Raw genomic sequence first — 16,894 nt, forward strand, 5'->3', positions numbered from 1 at the left:
GACACAATAGACGATCTAACTGGTCTCAATACTATTAGACAATCTCTATCAATTGCTCTTATGTTATTTTCCATAAACAGTCTAATCATCTTTTTGTCCCAAAAATAAATAACTAAATAAAATTAAATAGAACACTCAAGATATTATAACCCTAGTACAAAAGGTTCCTCTGAAAAGTAAGTGTTCAGTGATGGAGAACAAGTATGACTAACCAAAAATACCTATACACATGCATCCAATAGATAATTCAACACATATAAAAATAGTTCAATGAAATCTGAAATACGATCTATTTATGTAATTGAAGTTTCTAATAGATCATCTCTTAAACATAATTTAGAGCCAATAATCATACTTATAAAATTAACTTAACAAGACAACATATCAAGTATAAAAATAGAGAATAATTACACATTAAATAATGATATGATATGTTAGATAGACTTTTAATATGTTCTTCTACCATTTTATAAAATTAAAATTTAAACTTAATTTAAAAAATCAATTTAATAAAATGAAATTTATATTTATAATATATTATATTTTATCTTATTTCTATTTAATATAGAATTAAAAAAAATCAAACAAAAAGAATTGAACGAGAGGTCTTATTTCCTACACATCCCTTATCTTTGTAGGTCTTTCTTCAAATTAAACCAACCAACAAAATTTTATAAAAATCTCTCAAAATATTTATTATTTTTGTCTGATCATACAACGTGTTTAAAACCTCATTTCAGTATTGTTTCGACCTTTTTCTTTTTCACATTTCAATGAAAAAGTAGGAAAAAAGGGGAAGGTGCTTGAATGACCATAAGTTGCGGGAATAGATTCGCTCATGCTAGTAAAAAGCCTTCAATATTCTAGAATGATATGATTTCATTATTTATATTTCAAATCTAAATTTTAAAATAAAAATATATTGTATTATAAAAATAGATGTGACAAGGATTATAGTGGTGGCCTCTCAAATATTTTGAATTTTTTATATATAATAATTAAAATTAAATTATAAAGATTTAAATAAAAAGACTGATAAAGTATATAGGAGAAGAAAATTAAGATTTTATTTTTATTTCTACTCTCTTTATCATTCATTCTCTCTTCTATAGTTAAATATAAATTCATGGTTTTTTTTTTCTCATTTTCCACCTATTTTGTTTTATTTTTTTAAAAAAGAATAAGTAAAAGATACAAACTCATTGTTTTTACATATTTTTCACTTGTTTTGTTCCATTTAGGAAAAAAGGTAATTATCTTGACCCACTTCAGAATAAAATATTAATTTCATAATATAATGTAATTATGTTTCTCATGAAAAAATAATTAGTTTATATCATTGGAAAATGTTTAAAATATGAATCTTATTTTATTTTTTTGAAGTTTCGACACTATAACTAATTTAAGTTTTTATTTTTTTTAAAATATTCTGGTATGAAATTTTTTCTAAGTTAAAATCTTTTATTATATGTTTTCTATAACCAGTTTTTAACTCTCATTTGTTTATAATATATTTTTCTTTTAAAAATTTGTCTCTTAAAATTTCAGTTATTTTTGTCTCTTACACAGAACATTTTTATCAGTAAATAAAAAGTAATAAATATAGACCATTTAGAATGATCTAATAAATATAATTCATTTAGGATGATTTAACCCTTATACAGAATCTAACACTATTAAAATTTTAGTTAAAATTTAATTATTGATAACTTCAAAAATTTGAAGAAAGGAAGGACCATCATTTAAATATGTTTGATTTTTTTATAATTATAATTATATTAAATTATGTACTGAATTTTGTTATACGAGTATATATATGTATATTATATATAATATATATATATATATATATGTATATATATATTTTGAGTATATTTCCAAATTATTAATCAATTATAGTTGTACACAATTAACAAGTATGCAAACACACTCTCAAAAGCCAAAGTTGCATGCTTGGATAAGATGATGAGGTGTTTATTCACTCATTTTATTGTTACAATTGGTCCGAAGTTAATTTTAATGAAGTTTAACTTAAAATATTAAATTAATATTTTCGAGGATAAGTTTGGATTTGATGGAATAATATAACACAAGTTGCAAACCTAATAAAATACATTAATATATTTTATCTGAGCTTGTTAAAATTCTTATAATAATAAAGACATAAGGAGAGGTGTTACCTAACTTTTTGAAAAAACTTCTCATTGTAATGACAAGGAAACATCTTTGTAAACATTCATTATTTATCACCTTTAATTAGAAACGATTTTCTCATGAGAATAAAAGTCATTAATTTATTTCTTCATCGGGTTGAGTGTAATCATAGAAATCATGTAAATATTTGAATCTATTGAAGATTTATTTCAATTATATTATTTATCTGTATGCTTAATTATTTTATTAACTTGATCAATTTTAATTTATTTTGTTAGGATTTGATTGATATTAATTTTTTTTAATTTAGAATTTTGTAAAAAAGCCTAATCAGAATTAATGATATGACTAGATTGATTTAATTAAACATACTTAAAACTCTTAATCTATAATGTTGATGGATAAATAATAACTGTAATGGGATCAAGATTATAATAAAATAATTTTTTATTCAATTTGTTACGAACCTAATATTTAAATAATTTATCAGTTAATAACATTATTTAGAGTTATTTTTTTATTAGAAAAAATTATTTAAATATAAATAAAGTATTTGAGGGCATTCCAGGGATAGACGCATTATCTAGACCTCCTACCTTATTCACATTTATTTTAAATAGTGAAATAAATTTATTTTTAAACTATTTGCAGCTTAACTCTAACCTATGTATACCATATTTTATATATTACATTTTTTTTTGTATTTGTTTTTCCATTATTAAGACAACTCTATATTGGAGTTTGTTTTCTTTATCTTTGTTTTCATCTTTATTATATCTTTCTATTTTTTTTATCTTATTATTTAATATTTTTCTTGTTTGTCGTTTTTTAGCTTCACCTCTTTAATTTTACTGTTTATTTAAAACAAAATATTTAATACAGTATTTTAATATTTGATACTCAAATTTTAAAAAAAAATACGGCGAACTTAGCACACTTAGTATAGTCCTTAACAACCACATCAAATATTCCTAAAAAAAATAAATCTTACATAAGAAAAAAGATAAATAAAATATAAAGAAAATTATATTTTTTAATCAATTTGATCATCTTCATAAAAGCTGAGACTGATTTATACATCTGAACTTAATTTGAACTTATCAGGAAAAAAATGATTGAAAAATTAAAGCCATCCATAACAAGAATAAAAAATTCCCTCAATGATCAAAGTAACTACAAAAAATTGGAATTAAAATATCAATTGAATCTTATTTTTATAATCATTTATAACACCAAAAAAATACATTTAACTAATACAATATACATTCTACATATTTCTATACAAACATAGAGTTTTTCAAAATATTTCTATTACAAGATTATAACTTTAGAAATATTAATATTAACAATATAAGATTCAAAAATACATCCTAAAATCCTAAACCCTAAACTCTAAACCCTCCATACCCTTTAACACTTGTATGATCATCTGCTCGTGTGCATAGTACCGTCATCATAATTCAAACACAACAATAAAAGTAAGGGTAAACTTATGAAAAGAAATTTCATAAAATATCTAATTCATGCAAAAATAACTAATCAAAATAATCACTTATAAACATTTCTTTAAATGTTGTCTTATAAAATTTCAATACCAATTTCATCATTCATATATACCACACATGAATCTATTTTCAATCACAATCATTGGATTTTATTTCAATCTCACTGACTACACATGAATCCATTGTCTTTGGGAAGACTCATTAAGTATGCCCCTACTAAAGACTAACACCTGATCCAAAGATTACCAACGAATCCAAGAGAAATGATCAGAGTAAATTCAAACATCCAATACCGAGTGTCTACAGCGGGACTTGGTGTGTATGATCAGTGAAGCTAAATGATCACTTTTAAACATAGACTTTTTCATACTTAATTCCATCAAACAACAACTCATACATTACCCCAAATGTATGACATCAATTTCATACATCATCATTCATATATAATACATATCAATACATCACATAACATTTAAAAATCCATACCATTCAGGAACTTTTCCAACATAAAAAATAATATTTAACTTTCAAACTATCAAAATATAATATTTATACATGTTCACACAACATAAAATCAAACAATTTTATCAACTAACATCCCTGCAAGAGAAATTGAATCTTGGGACCATGTCTGTATCAACTACTATATACTGAATTTATGTTCTGTTTGGATAACTTGCATTAGATCCTTAAATTTTGAAACTTATCTGGACTAAGAGGATAGAATTCTAAAAGTTGTTTGGAAAACAAGTAATTAGGTAAGGGAAGTTAAATTTATTTTTTAATAGCACCCTAGTCTAGAAGATCTGGATGTGGAGCGGACGTGGTCCCAGTATTCAAATTTCTCTTGTAGTGATGTTGTGTGTTTATATATTCTATTGTTTGTTTATATATTATTTAAACTTGTAGAAATATTAAATTTTGACGGTTTAGTATTTAAGTGTTGTTTTTTTTATATTAAATAGACTTTTGAATGTTGTGGATCACGTTTTGAATGATATTGTATGATGAAAATGGTATGAAAATGAATGTATTAAGTATTGATACCTATGTGGTAACAAAGATCTCCGAGCTTTACTAATGATCTAAGTCACATAAACTAAGATATCAGGTGGTGAGAAGTTGATAGGGGAGTTCATGCACACCATGACATATGAGATGCACGACTTGAATTGTATTGAACTTACCTGGATCCTTTCTATTGGATTCGTTGGTAATCTTTGGATCAGGTGTTAGTCTTTGGTAATACTTACTTAATATGGGTCTTTTGGAAGGAGTAATATGTTATTCTGTTTGTTGAATATCTTGGATGTGTAGATCCATGTGAGATCTATGTGATTGTTTTATGTAGGGATTTGAAAAATATTGAATAATTGAAAAATTGATCATGTAATTTGGTTTTCTCTTTTGATTTAATTGTGTATATTATAAAATTTTATTTTCACTAGCTTAGTCTTGCTTTTCTTGTTGTGTTGTGAACTGCAATGACTGTACTATGTACGCAAGCAGATGATCATACAGGTGTAGGAGATCCTGAAAGACTTTAGGATGTTTTAAACCCTGTATTGCAAATATTTGTATTTCTATGAGCCATAATCTTGTAATAAGAATATTTTGAAAAACTCCAAGTTTGTATAAAAACCGGTAGAACTTCTATTGTAATAATTTAGGAACATAGAACAAGTTATCCAAATATTATCAAATTTATATGAGCTTAATCAAGTTGAGAAAAACATTTTCTCAAATGGCGAGAAATACTTTTCTCAACAGGCTCCACTAAGATTGATAACTAAATCATAAAGAAAAATATAGAATAAATGATCTTTAGAGTAAAAAAATGAAATTACTTTGTTTGAAAATATGATCAGGTAGAAATGTATCCTGACTCCTCGTCTACAACATGACGTTATCATATTTTAGAATAAATAAGTTAGGAGGGAGAGATTGAAGAGAGAAAGAGAAATTGAGAGAGATAGGACTTGTGTTTTTTTTTTCTTCATATTTACGGTTTCTTACTCTATGTACTAAATGCATTTTTATCATAATATTCATATTATACAAATATTACCAATATTTGGAATAAGTTTACAATTCTCCATTTTTATTTATGCTTTATTTGAACTATTAGGAAATTAATAAGTACAATAAAAATGTTGTTATAAAGAAAAATATTTAATTTACTTGTAAATAACACTTTGCAAAATAATTTTACTTAAATACTGTATTTTCACAAATAAAACTAAACATCTCTAGTTAGACACAATAGTAATAATTTTATCTAAGGCGAAAATTAAGGCAAGGTTTACTATTTGTTTTTTAGGGTACTTATACTAGAAAAACATGAAATAGAAACCAATGTTAGAGACAAAAAAATAATTAGTTGTTATAATAACTAAATTAGAGACCATTTTAGAAACTAAAAAATTAGTTTCTAAATTAGTTTCTATTATTGTTGTTAAATAGTTTCTAAATTGGTATCTAATTAGCTACCAAAATTTCAATTACCAATTATTTAATTTTTAAATTTGGTAGCAAAAATCTTATTAAATAGAGAAAAATAACGCTTTTTATTTATTAATTTTTAAAAAATAAAAGGTAATAAAAGCTAAATAATAGGAGTAGATGATTTTTATCATGACGTGTAAGAACCTAATAATATAAATAAAATGCTAATTTTTGAAAAAAAAATAAAACATATAAAAGTGTAGACCAAAACTTTATATTCATTATATATATATATATATATATATATATATATATATATATATATCCACAGACACAGAAATTGTCTTATTACTTTCTGATTGAGACTACTAATTAAAGGTGCAATTCTGACTCAAATGTTTATTTTTCACATTATACAGCTTTTCGGCATTACAACTCTTTTTATGTTAAAAGAAGAGATAAGGGATATACAAAAGAAGTGTAGGAACAGATAAAAGACTATTGCAGTGTGATAACTTATGTTTCTTTTTTCTAATTCAATTATACACACGATACCATTTCAAGAAATTTCAAGGCCTAACATAAAAAGCTAACGTTACATAAACTGTTTATTTTATATTAATCATGTTAATATTTAAACTTTTCCGAGCTGTAAAATTATATTATTATTTTTAAATTTAGATATTATATATTTTTATGTATGTAGAAAATTGTCTATCATTAAATATCTATTTGTTTTTTCTTGGATATATTTCAGGTGTTCTGAATCATAAATATTTTTAAAGTTGCACTTAACATGTTGCGACATGACCCTCTACATATTGTCTTCACTGAATTCTTTATATACCTGTTCTTGAAGGAAATTAAGACTATTATCGTTTCTCATCAATTAAAGTCTTTTTTTTTATATCTCTTTTATAAACGGTAATAAAATTGATTTAGTTTCAACCTTTTTTAAGGGTGTAAAATCAAATTCAAACTTTTTATTCGAACTTGTGACTTATTAATTCAGATTTTATTATTATTAATTTTGATTTTATTGTATCAATAGTCAGTATGTTATCATGAACTCTACCCAATTATCAGTCCCTATCTTTGATGAAAAAAATTACAATCGGTGGTGTGTGCAAATGAGAGTTTTGTTTGATTATCCTGAGTTATGAGATGTCGTTGAGAGTGGAGTGTCTGCAATGCAACTGAGGCACAACGAGTAGCGCATCGTGACCAGAAGAAGAAGGACAATAAGGCTTTGTATCTCATCCATCAAGAGATGAATGACGAGATATTTGAATAGATAGAAGGAGCAACAATTGCAAGTGAGGCTTACACCATTTTGTCAACCAATTATAAAGGTGATGACAAGGTAGGTCAAGAGGGTGTGTCTTCAATTAGTTCTTAGAGAACTTTTTGCCTTCTTTTATTTCCTTCAACTAGTTTCTACACAACTTTTTTATTACTATAAATAAAATAAAACACTAAAAAATATATAACTAAAATATTAAAAAAATGTATGTTATTGTTTAAAAAAAATATAAAAAAAAGATAATATATATGGGAGTGAAAAAAAAGAGTATATTTTAGATATGTATGATAAAGCATAAAAAACGTGGGAGCCATTTTTTTCTATAAAAAACTAAATACTAAGAATCCTAAAGTCGACATGTACATTCAATAGAAGACATATACACATAAATGATAGTGAATTCCGTTGGTGTGATTGGTGGGATATTTATTGATGGAAAAGGACCCAGGAAGGAGAGAAAAAGACAGCACGCGCTGATGAAGGCAATTGCGAATTAGTAACAAACAATTCTGTCAGTAAACTTTTTCATTCTTTCTTTCATCTATCTACTTCGCCACTACCGCTTCGCAAATTCATGGCTAATATAACATCAAACATTTCGTCTACATGTATTAATATTTGTTGTCTCATTCTATTTGTTTCTTTGTTTCTTCCGAGTACGTACGTACGTTGTCGTTCTTATCACCATGGCAACTCGACATACACAAATGTCCTTTCCACAAAACTACAACATATCATTTCCCAAATCCTCTCATCAATCCTTTTTCTCTCTCTCAAAACCCCACTTATATTTGAACGTAGCTAAGCTACTTAATGTTCTATTTTTTTTAAAGATCTTATCGATATAAAATAATGAATGCAAATCTCATTTTATAAGTCAGTTTTATATGATCTAGTTAGGTTTAAAGTTTAGTTTATAATAAGATATCAAAATCATTTAGAATATATTTTTATAATAATTTATTAGATTTATTAGGTCATCCGTTATCTAGTCACTAAACCACGTTCAAATATATAACATATATTGATAAATTTTTTTTTTTTTTTTTAGAAAAGTAAGTTTGAGATTCCATATCGACTAGAGATAAATATATTTTAAAATATATAAGTAAGTGCAAATTTCATCTTATAAATTAATTTTATAAGATTGAGTTAGATTCTTTTTAATTATTTTAAGAGGTGACATAATTGTTTGTTTTTGTTGTCGTGTACATGTATGATGACGAGTAAGGTTAATATAGAAATATGGACATAATTGGCTATTGAGTGGACAAGTATGTTGTGCTTGTCCGCTACATTTCGAAATCGGGTTTGTTGTTATTCCCACACTTTCGTTGCAAACTGTAAAACACAATTGCATTAATGGCTTCTTTATTGGGAGACGTTTCTCAACTACTGACAAAAAATCAAGTAGGGTGTATTATTCATTTTTTTTTAATTTACATCTTGCAACTCCATCTTATTCATTTATATTAATTAATTTAATGCTCGAACTAACATAAGCCTTTTGTATATAATGTAAACAAAAATATTAATAATTAAAAAAAATTAGCATGAAGATAGCATTGTATTCAATAATTGATAAAAACGTGCAAGGTTCAAATAAAATAATGTAGTATATTATATTATCATCTTATCGTAATTGTGAGGATCAGAAAGTATATTGGTGAGTCCCACTATCAAGATCGAATCTAAAACATTATCTTGAATTGTAAGTGGATGTTTGATTAGACTATAATATACAGTCTTCTTTCCAATAGACAAAAAAAAAACAAACTGTTATTTTTAGTCTGTTATAATTATTGCCATATTATAGGTTGAATTTTCAAATTATTGTCCATGACATTGATTTTTTTAAAATAATATAATTGAGGATTCAAAATTTATTAAATAAATATTATCATAAGAAAAGTGTATTTACAATCATTCAAATTCTCATCTATCTAAACATTAATTGAATAATGTTATCTGAATACTTGATGCTCTTTACTTTATCGATCCAATTATTCATTTAGACACGAGAGAGAGATATTGAAACAATAATTAATTTTTTAATAATTGGTGCTGTAAAATAACTTTCGTTCATTTTCTTAAATAATATTTTTTTATAAAGATAAAAAGTAGTACGTTTTTTTTTCCCAGTTACCTTTGGTACCACATTATATATATATATATATATATATATATATATATATATATATATATATATATATATATATATATATATTCTGATTAAAAAACTAGTGAAATATTTTATTGCTACAAATTTTGCTGTAATCTTTAATAAAAGAGTTGTACTGGTATGGAGCGATCGAGACCTTTCTGATTGAGATCCATGGACGGTTAGGCCGACCGACACACTTAACCATTAAGGCTCAAAACAAGATCAGTGAAGCTAAATTACCTAATTTTTTTCACCATAAAAAATTAGGTAATGTAACTATAAGTGTGATTCATTCCACTAATCAGACCCAATAAAGTAAGTTCATTAAAATAATATAAATAACACACATTCCAATAAGAAAGATACGTCATTATTACTGTACACATCCGAGTATCGAATACTCTCTTTATTGACTTGAACATCAAAGTGTCTTTTGCAGATACCTCCCCCATTTGGCATTTATCCTATATGGAAGATCGAGACGACGAGAAGGATCGCAGTACAAAGAAACAAACGGAAGAAGAGTTATTGCGTTATTAATTATAAGTAAGTGTTATCAAAAGAGTCTGTGTAAAAATAATATAAATCTTAGGATTAAATCTTCCAATTATAGTCTTTTAGTTCAAACGATGAAATTAAATTTAGACTCAATTTTCAATCATTGCTGCCTTTGAAATAGTACAACTCACGTGCTATTAAAACCCAAGACCTAGACTTTTTAGTCCTTCTAGCATAAGCTTGAGCATCGATTTAAAAAAAATACTAAAAATATTTTAAATCAGCGCACCTTTATTACGAGTTTAAAAAACTATCATATATTTAAAAAAAACTATCATATATTTAAAAAAAATAGTTATTGGTGTTGGAAATCCCACTGCATATAAGGTTCTCTATAATATATGTTGATATAAAAATAATCAGGTTAAAATATATCACAACTATTTAAAATCTATTTTAATAATAATTTGTTGAACTATCAAAATCACCTATAAATATATAATACATATAATCCAGTTATAGTGTGTTGAACCTCACCTATAAATAATAAGTAGATTTTGTAAAGTTAAATTATTATTAAATTTAATTTTTTTAAGAGTTTGCAATAATTACTTTTAGAATTATTTTTTTAATTAGTTCATAAATTAAGTACCTCTAAACTAGCATTGTGCTATAAAAAATAAACCGTTTAATGCATTTTTTTTTTCATAATTTTGCAACTCTTCGATGAAAATCAACAAAATAAAGATTCTAAAAAAAATATTCAACAACGTTCGTTTCCCCATCATTCTTAGTCATATCTTATCTTCTAGTTTTTTCTTACAACTTTCCGTCTCCCTCGTTGCAACTTGAAATTAATTTGATGGTATGAAGATAATTTTTGAATGAGGAAATGGTTAGAAATTGCTGGCATTTGTTAACAACTTGGACGGACACAATGGCCCAGAAGTGTGAGGACGATATTGATTTTGTGCACAATGGCAATCAATGTTCAAAGTAAACGGGTCGCTTTTCTTTGTTAGTCTCTTATTGAAAACTTTGTCGTGGGAATCCTCCATGATCATTGAAAAGAGGAAAGAAGGAAAAAAGATGGTGTACTCAGAAAGAGAGGGAAAAAAGGATACGTAACTGATGGCTACTGATAAATAAACAAATTTACTGATGGATGGATCTACCTCTTTTATGTTACATTCGAACTATTAAGGTTAGGCAAGTGACAACAATGTGTAATCAGAAACCTTAAATTAATGATTGTGGAGGCCAAATGAATCACTTCAAGTTTTGGGATGATAATTAATTAACATGAATATGCATAAGCATAAACGTAGCTAGCTACAGTAGCACTAAAGAGAATGGAAAAAATTGAAACGAAGGAATCTCCAGCAATCACATGGAGGATTAAAGTAGGGGAGAGAGTTGTCTCCTTCTCTGATCAGAACCATGTTCTTTTATTACCTGGAAGTTAGTGAAAAGAGAATAAATGTCTCAATATAAGTCGTAACAAGCGTTTTTGGACTGAAGGGTTTGACAAAAAATATCAAGGAAAGGCAATAACCTTTTCCCATCTTTTAATCTCATTAGTATCACTTTGTGATTTGGTTCTCTTGCATGTTTTTCAAAAAAGAAAAAAGATGAGGCTTCTAAAGCTAACCCTTTTCAACCCATCTAAATGAGAATTATTGAATGTGTTTCCGTTTTGATTTAGATGTTACACCTTGCCTGTACATTACACCTTGACCCCACATACACCTACCGTGATTAACTCACTTAATTAGGTTACTTTAGCTTGCTAATTATGTTCATCTTTGCCAATAGAAGAATCTCTGATTGACAGGGAAACGCAATGTGGAAGCTCCTATAGCTATAGAGGGCCAAAAGGTCCTAGCTAACAACCATTTTATGCCTCGAGAGCATGATGGACTTGCAAGGAGTGTGACTCTTAAGGGAGACCTATGGCCTAATCAAGCCAGAGCCAGTTGTTAATTCCAAGTTTGTCGGCCAATCCCTTAACCTAGTTGTGGCTTAATGTGGGTCATGGTTGTAATTGTAATGGGGCATGGTTTCTCTACCATGATAAAAAGATGAAATGATTTCAACACCCCACACAAAAAGAAGAGATGGACCTTAGGGGATGGTGTTTTCCCTAATTTAATAGAACATGGAATAAGTAAATTCATGTTTATGGATATGTTTTTTTTATCCACAATAAATCAATTAAATGAAAAAAGACACTTTAGGAGTATTAATATGAATCAAGCAGGAAGAAAAAACATACCGAGCATGTGGGTAAAACTTATCCAAACTAAATTTACAACATCTAAAATGAGATTCATATAGAAATATTATGCAGCAGTCTACCAAATTCCATGATTTCAGAGCTTATACAAAGTGTATACATCCTATTCAGTCTCGAAGAAATAAGCCCGTCTTAAAGCTTATTGAGTTTTTATCAGCAATAAAAAATCAATAAATATGAACTATTTCAGAAGTGTTTTAACTTTTATACAAAATTGCACTTTATCCTCCTTCTACCAAGAAACACCTACCATACTGACAAAGAAACAAATCCAAACAAAGTAAAATTCTCAAACAAGACATCAAGAAACCAGCTTCATACAAGCCAAAGGGTCCAAACATAAGTTAGAATAGGAGAACGAACCAAATTGGGATTTTGAAAAAATCCAAGACCAAACCTTTACTTGAACCATTGCGAAAACTTCAGACGCATCAGCTACGCCCCTTTTAAAGATGACATTGTTCATGTGTTTCCAGATTTCACTCACTGCTCCAACCCAAATTGCACCCCAAACATCATTAATCAAACCTGAAGCATTGCACATCCTAAACTGTAAAAATTTGAGACATGATCGTTGTGAATCACAAGCGACACACCAAGCCACCCAAAGCAATGATTCCAAACAAGCCAAACAAATATGCAATAAAAAAACAAATGGCGATAAGACTCCTCCTTCTTCCTGCACAAACTCGACAAAGGATTTTCAACCACTATTTCATGTCTTTTCAAATTGACCTTAGTAGCAATCTTATTTTCCATCACCCTCCAAGCAGTGAAAAGTGTAGAAGGCAAAGCTTTACACCTCCACAACTTGCTGTACACAGAAGACATCTCCTCATCTCAATCCCTCCTTAACCAGACATAGGCAGAGTTAACTGTAAATGTTTGAAACTCTCCAACCTTTCAAGCCCAACTATCCTCCTCTTCCAAGTCCAACCTTGCTCCTTGCAAAACCCGAAAAAAATGATTCACCAAAGACTTCTCCCATTTAAAAAAAGACCTTCGTCAGTCTAAGTGTCAAACCCAAACACCATTAGTTCAGACCCCAAACTCTGCCACCTTTGCAGCTTCGGCCGAACTCAGAGAGAGGAAGACTCTTTTGAACGGACCACATTTCAACTATATATTCTTCCAGAGTTGATCCACCAATGCCAACCCACTTAAACAGAAAATCTATTTTTTACCATAAATTGCCTACACCAATTCTATTGTTTTTGAAACAGCCGCTTTAGCCAACAGTAACCACCAGAGATGAGGTGCATAAATAATACGCCATGGTATGAGTTATGTTATTGAACTGCTATGCTGCAATCCATTTCTTGGATTTTAATCTATTTCGTGTCCATGGAAATTTGTTTCACGCATATAAGAAGAATATTTATCTGTATAACTCTAACACTTAACTAGGTATAGAGCAAATAATAGTATATTATGTAGAAATCATGTGTTAGGTTGTTATAGAATTTTTATAATGAAAAAGTTGATTCTTCATCATTCTATTGTCACATCTATCTTGAAAATTAGTTGCTCATCATAATGAGTATTTTTCATATTCAATGCTCATATATTTATAATAGTTACGTGATTTCTTTTATCAGAAAATATAATATGTTGAAATATAGTTACATGATTCTCAATGCTCGTTGAGTTTCAAAGAATGATTATTGGGAATTGGTTGTTATTTTCAAGATCAACATATATAGGTTGAATTGATGAAGTGGTTGGTTATGAGTCTTATTAGTACTTTGGATCTCATCTAGAGGACTCAAACCAAGTACATTATTAAATTTTGGCCTATAGACCTAAAATACTGTATGAATTGATATTTTTTTACTTGTGTTGACTTTGATAATGTAATTTAGAAACATTAGATCTGATAAACAGTTTGTTATAACATATAAAACTTAAAAATAAACACAAGAAACATATTGAAGATCGAAGATATCGTATCGACTAAAAATAATGTTAATTCATAGTATATAAGTGCATGTAAATCTCACTTTACATAAAATTTTTATAAGATTGAATTATACTTAAAATTCACTTTTTAAGATGATGTTAGAGTCATTTAGAGTCTATCCTACCAAAAGTTGTTGGACTTATAATGTCATCCGCTGTCAAATCTAAATTGTTATCTAATTAGCTAATGATTTTTTTGGTAGTGTAAAGGCCACTTCTTAAGAGAAAGAGACATCTTCTGATATTTCATATACACACTACAAGAAAATCATTAAATAAAAATCAATTTTAGAGAAAAAAAATAATTAGTTGATAAATTAGATACTATTTAAAAACTAAAAAAATTATTGATTTTTAAATTAGTTTAGGGTTTAGGGTTTATTAACTAACCAGACTTTTAACTACCAAATATTCAACTAATATGATAAATAAAGAGTAAAAAAAAGAATGTAAGAGAAAAAAAAATGAAAATATAAATTGTTCGGTCATGATGAGTCCCATTTTGTTTTCTTTTTAAAATTTTCCATTCATTTCATTAAACCACTCACTTTTGTTTTTTTTTTCCTCTTCCTCTACTAGCAAGCATATCATTAATCTACCTATAAACTTTAAATTAAATTTATTTATAGATGTATAAATGGAGTATTTGAGTAGACTGTTAAAAATTTTATTTTGAATTATTTTATCCCATAAGTTGACGTTGAACGTAGAAAGTAATTGATTTTCTTCTTTCATTTTTTTTTCATTAAACAATAAAATAAAACAGCATAACCTAAGTAAGAATCCATATTGCTGATTAAAAAAAATACATGTTAGGAAATATTTTCTTTTAGTAATTAACATGCAGAAACGAGCAAGTAATTAACATGCATGGTTTTGTTTTGGTAAAGCAAATCAATTGAAGTAATTTTTTTATAAATAAAGAATTAATAATTAAAGGAGATAAGTTAAGGAAGAATCTGTTATACTTACTAGCTGTACGTGTAAAGCTGTGTTTTATATTTCTTTTGAAATTTGCGGTGTTTCTTATGTTTAGTAGAGTTTAGCTCCAACTTCAATAGAAATATCTCTAGTGTATTAAGTGTGATGAGAGTTTGAAATGGTGCTTTGTACCAGAATTAAAATATTTTTTAAATATTTTTATTTAGTCAATTTTTTTCTAATAAAAATAATAATAAAAGAAAATATTTGAAAGATATTCCAATTCATATAAAAAAAAATTTAGACTTATCAACATCAGTCATCATTACAAAAATACCGTACACAACCAGTAGCAGCTAGCTCTTTTTATAACGTTACACAGAGAACCTTTCATTACAGTGATAATTGTTAGCCAGATACACTAGTTGCAGCATTGAAGTGCTGTCCTGAAAATGGTTCTTTCATCTTTCCTGACAAAATCTTATCCATATAGCAGAGGCAAGGGTAAATGTTAATTCATGGAGCCAAAGACAAAACATCATATAAAGAACTAAACCAACTTAGGTTTTTGTAATTTAAGTTCAAACGAAGTGTAATTTCCTTCTGACTGATTGCAGAAAAATCACCAATTTTTTTTACTGTATATTCTATCTACTTTTACTACACAGGTAACATTTTTTTAAATTTTTGTGGTGATTATTGTAATAGTACTTGTAACTCTTGCTCATGCAACCTAAAGGGAAAACTTTTTTACGTCATGATGGTACTGGAGCAGGTTGATTAGATTCTTCTGTCTTTATTGGTAAACCCGATGAGATTAGTTGGAAAAGCTTGAATAATTGGCGAGGACGAAAAATTTCTTAAGAAAGCCAATCTGATAATCAATGGTGTGCATTGAGAAGCCATGTCCTATTGTGTATAGAGAAGTATAGGTTTATAGACCTTCTGGTGGTACTTTGTCGAGTAAAAGTTGATGGCAAAATACCAACCTTCATCAAGAGACAGAGAGATAAACATTAGAAAAAGCAAAGATAGATAAAAGAAATATAAAATATAACCCAGTTTTAGTGTGTAGCTTTATGATGAAATCTTGGTGGAAGCATGGTTGAAAAATGGAAATATTGCTCTTCAATGCCTTGAGAATCTAATAATGGAGTTGCGTACGGAATCTGGCTTTTGAAAATATTTGTATTTGATTTCAATACTTTGGGGTTTTGGTTTCACTTCATGAACAGAATGGATGAATGCACAGAAACAAGAAATTCAATCTCTACAATGAAAATCTGTTCGATTTAACGCGCGAATCACCCTAAGAAGCTTCCTCCTTCACTACCTTTCTTTGTAACGACCTATATGTCAATATTATACCAAGAAGCCACATGAGATTGGTGTTCATAAAGTATGTATTTGCTCCATTCAATTTTTCATCATTTATGTTCCAATTATTAGTTCACTGACAATTATTGACATATACTTTTTTATTACTTGTATGTTCCCGTATATTAATACAATCTCAGATTTTTTTAGTCAACGTCAAATCACAGTATATATACTTCTTTCTTTCTGAACGAAAATGTATTTTAAAAATAAAACTCTAACGAAACATCAACCTTCATAATAGATAATATCTAACGATGTTATTTATTGGA

Source organism: Phaseolus vulgaris, chromosome 10 (assembly GCF_051622355.1).
Source record: "Phaseolus vulgaris cultivar YP4 chromosome 10, ASM5162235v1, whole genome shotgun sequence".
Taxonomy (NCBI): Eukaryota; Viridiplantae; Streptophyta; class Magnoliopsida; order Fabales; family Fabaceae; genus Phaseolus; species Phaseolus vulgaris.